Source organism: Chenopodium album, chromosome 27 (genome assembly GCF_948465745.1).
Source record: "Chenopodium album chromosome 27, dcCheAlbu1.1, whole genome shotgun sequence".
NCBI lineage: Eukaryota > Viridiplantae > Streptophyta > Magnoliopsida > Caryophyllales > Amaranthaceae > Chenopodium > Chenopodium album.
This window is the reverse complement of record NC_137860.1, coordinates 24,980,863-24,985,705: the sequence shown is the minus strand read 5'-3', so window position 1 is coordinate 24,985,705 and position 4,843 is coordinate 24,980,863. Positions and strand designations below refer to the sequence as shown.

Here is a 4,843-nt window from a genome sequence, read left to right as displayed (position 1 = left end):
ATACTCTAGGTTTATAAAATTTATGTTATTTTAATATGAACTTCTTGTTATTTCAATTTATATATATATATGTTATTTTAAAATAAGTATATGTTATTTTGTATTTGTAAGTTGTTTTTTTTTTCAACATTGATCCTTTGTTGTGCTCTAGATTTATAAAATTCATGTTATTTTGATGTGAAACTCTTATTATTTCAATTTATATATATGTTACATGTTATTTGTTTCGTGTTGCCAAAAAAAAAAAATTTGTTTTGTGGAGATTGGAGGATAAGTTTGTAGTCTTCTTAATTTTTTTGGGGAAGGAACAAAATGCAATCCAAGGTAACAACCCAAACAAGAATACTAGCGTGTGGATTGTGGAAGTGAGAAGCAAGATATAAAATATTACATCTAATGTTTGTAATTTTTAAGGCAAGACTTTAAATACGTCACATGTAGAATATATACAAAGTATTTTGAGCACATAAGACATGGATCATGCAATGGGCAAAAATTTGAAACCTACTTCAACTTGAAACCTAATTAATTTTTGAGATTTTAATAGTGACTTTTATGATAAAAATATTCCAAAAATTCTATATAGTCAACCTTAAAATGATACATTATACTCCCTCCGTCTCTTTATTGATGTCCACTTTCTCTCTATTATGTAAGTAATAAATGATAGAAAGTGGACATTAATAAAGAGACGGAGGGAGTACTAAATTTTAATTGGCTGATTTTAATTTATTTTCTAGTGTCAAATTAAATTTTCATATTTAATTTATGAATTATTTTTATTTCAATAATAATGAAAATTTGCAAATTAATTAGGAATATTATAATAAAATTCAAAAATTATTTTCAGATTAATAAAAAAATTTTAAAAATAGATAATGATTTATGATTAATGTTAACATTAAAAAATAAATCAATATCTTTCAATAAAAAAATAGTACAATGGTAGTTATCCTAGAATTTGCAAAAAATTTTGATTAGAAAATTCTCTATTAAATTCAATCAGATCCAAATTAGCGAATAAGACCCCTTAGATGAGGGGGAGAAAGTAAGAGAATCCCTATTCTCTAAGGGTCTGTTATGTTCATCTTATTTTCACTTATTTCAGGTGTAATAGGTTCAGTTAAGTTCAGATCAGGTTTAATAAGTTTTGATAAGGGTTACCCAAATACAAATTACAACTAAAATAAGTTTTAATAAGTTCAGATTAGTGAAAATCAGGTGAATAGATTACATCCTAATAAGCCAACGTTAATGGAGAATGATTTTAGAATCTTATAAATCCTTAATACTGTGTATATAATCCGTTCTCTGTTTTTTTAGTTATTTTTTCTTTTCCTAATACTTGTATTTACTGTTGTAAAAAAAAAAAAAAAAAAAAAAAAACCTTGTATCTACTTTTGTTGAATTACCAAATTTACCACATTGCCACACAGATATTTTTTGCTCGTAATCTAGGTAGATGCACAGAATCTACCATACTTTTGTTTATTTTACTTTGGGAAAAAATGGTCCTACATCGGAAAATTTCCTACAAGGCAGAAATAATATTTATTTTTTTAAAAAAAAAAAAGAAAAAAAGAAATATAGAGGGTGGTAGGTGTGAGATTGACCGAACCACCACATTACACGCACACATTCACCAATCCACCCTCTTTTTTTCTCTCTCCTCTTTTATATATAAACCCCTCCCCTTCTTCCTTTACCCTCAGCTTGCAGTTCCTTTTTTACAGAACTCCAAGCTTTTTTTTTTTATAAATAATAAATAACTATATCAACAAAATATAAACAGCACATTACATTTTCTTTACATTGTAGCACTATTATTGTTATTGTTATCATTTTCATTACAACAAAATCAAAATCAAACAAAGAAAAATCGGCGAAAATGCAGGCGTTATCTCCGTCACCAACCACCACCGCCACCACACCAAACCCACTCCGAACTCGTCAAACCACCACCACAACTCGGCTCAGTTTCCACCCGAGTCAACTCACTATCCGATGCTCGGCCTTCGGTCGAAACGGCGCCGTTTCCGGCACACGTGCCGACTGGCAAAGCTCGTGTGCGATACTCGCTTCTAAAGTCATCTCCTCCCAACAAACTCCGGACGCCGGAGACGGCGGCGCCGGCGAAAAACCCGACGAAATCACCACCGTTAACGGCCACAAAACCCTAAATCTCCTCCCAATTGTCTCAACCGCCGCCGCAACAACCGCCGCAACCACCACCAACAACCTCCCGAAACCTCTTTCTCTCTCCACCGACTTCTCCCCTGCTCCAATGCACGGCTCCACTCTTCGCGTCGCTTACCAAGGCGTTCCCGGCGCGTACTCCGAGGCCGCCGCCGGAAAAGCTTACCCTGGTTGCGAAGCCATCCCTTGCGATCAATTCGAAGTCGCGTTTCAAGCGGTCGAGCTTTGGATCGCCGATCGTGCTGTTCTTCCGGTGGAGAACTCGCTCGGTGGTTCGATTCATCGGAATTACGATCTTTTGCTTCGGCATCGTTTGCATATTGTTGGTGAGGTTCAGCTTCCGGTGCACCATTGCCTGTTGGCGTTACCTGGAGTTCGGAAGGAGTATCTCACGCGCGTTATTTCACACCCTCAAGCGCTTGCTCAGTGTGAACATACGTTGACTAAGTTGGGGTTGAATGTTACTCGAGAAGCTGTTGATGATACTGCTGGTGCTGCTGAGTATGTTGCTACCCAGAGTTTGAGGGATACCGCGGCTATCGCCTCCGCACGCGCTGCCGATCTTTACGGCTTGCAGGTATTGTCCCGTTACCCCTGTCTTTCTGTTATTTTATTAGTTGACACGTTTTGACTTTAACATTGATCATTTAATTATGTGGTGTGTTATTAGATTATTTCATTGAAATTATGAATGTTAATGTTAGCTTGTTAGAGTAGTGAAAGGACTATCATTATCAAATAATAAGAATTTAGGTAGGAGTATGATGATTTAAAGAAGATTATTATTGATTAATTGTCAAAGGTAAATAGCATGTTGTTATGATTTATTTAATTAGGGAATTAATAGTCATGTATGGTAAGGGAGCCAACTACCATAGAATTTTGTGCTTGTGGATGAAAGTGAACCATGTGTTTTGCTTTTGTTCTATTATTGCCTTAATTGTAACACATGAACTTGTTCTTTTCACCTACTCCGTACGAAAAAGGAAAAGTTATAAAATTGTTGAAGTTTTTATGCTAGGATCGTTAGGAGTTTAGATTAGTTCAAATAAGAATCAATAGAATTTACTTCGTACGTGAAAATCGATAAGAAATACGTACATAGAATGATTTAACGTAGAATGAATTGTGATTTTATCATCACTTCCACAATTTTACAACATTTTGGGTAATTTTGCTAATGCTCGTGCACAACTCGAGCACGTTTACGGGTTAAAATAGACTATATTTTGATTAGAGGTAACAAGAATTTTAGGGAACACCTTTCGTCATCTACTTTGTATCATAATTGACCAACCATACTGTTAGAAAATGTCTCCAACTACTTGGTCTATGTACAAGTTTTATTTATTCATATTTATGCAAATTGGCAATCATTTTTCTAAAAGAAAAAAATTAGTTGTTGAAAAATTGACACTAATTTTTCTATATTTAACAAGTAGACTTGCCCCCACGTATTTTGGCATCTAATTGATTAAATTCAAAAAAATAATAAAAATTAAAAGAATTCCTCAATGAATAATAATAGATCGATTAATAGTAGTGGATGCATTTTAGCCATGACAGATAGACAGATACCGATTGCGCATGTTACCTTTCTTACCAAACGGTCCATAAAATACAAATTAATTAAATTTTGTTGATCAGAATTGACCAACTAAATAAAATTTATTTGTGATCATGTTATTAATTTAATTTTGTCACATGACTACACGGAATAATCAAATTTGGTTCATGTTAGCCGACCCCACTTTTGGGATTAAGGCTTTGATTGATTGATTGATTGACATGATACAGATATTGGCTGATGGTATACAAGATGACTCTGGCAATGTGACACGGTTTGTTATGTTAGCCCGGGAGCCGATTATACCCCGAACCGACCGGCCTTTTAAGACGAGTATTGTGTTTGCAACCCATGACAACGGGGAGGGTAAGGGAACCTCATCCTTGTTCAAGGTTCTTTCGGCGTTTGCCTTTAGGAACATTAGCCTTACAAAGATTGAGAGCCGGCCCCACCGCCACCGGCCTATTAGGCTAGTGGACGACGCCAATGTGGGGACGGCTAAGCATTTTGAGTACATGTTCTACGTTGACTTTGAGGCGTCTATGGCCGAGCCAAGAGCTCAAAATGCCCTAGCTGAGGTTCAGGAATTCACCTCGTTCTTAAGGGTTTTGGGGAGTTATCCTATGGATATGTCACCGTGGTCGCCGTCGCGTTCCGATGATCAATAATGATTATGGTAATAAAAACAATAATTAGTGCTTATGTGTTCATAATCTTCTTCATCCGCCACAAGATGGGAGAGGATGAAAGAATTATGTAAGAAAAGAGAAACGAACGAAAACTGTTTATTTTGTTTAATTTTGTCCTTGAAAAACAGGATTATTTTATTTATTTAGATATAAATAGATTATTTAGAATTGTTTATATTTTTAATTTCTTGGAATTATTTTAATTCCTTGATGAGAAGGATGGAGTAGTGGTGGACCAGTTGATGATGGTGGAAATGGTTGGTGAGACTAAGAAATGTACATTTAGAAGATGGTGATTGTGATCACGATGTACCACGTTCTTTTTTTTAAATGTGTTTTTTTTTTAACTTTTCTTTTTTGAAATAATATAAGTATGTATATATTTTTTTGA

General features: G+C 34.7%; 1 pseudogene across 1 annotated transcript; it reads left to right on the top strand.

Annotated features, from left to right (window-relative positions):
- Positions 1 to 1,666: 1,666 nt before the first annotated feature.
- LOC145619318 (arogenate dehydratase 1-like) lies at positions 1,667 to 4,843 on the top strand (annotated as a pseudogene). The gene is made up of 2 exons (XR_014108116.1): positions 1,667 to 2,773; positions 3,994 to 4,843. The product of XR_014108116.1 is annotated as an arogenate dehydratase 1-like (transcript).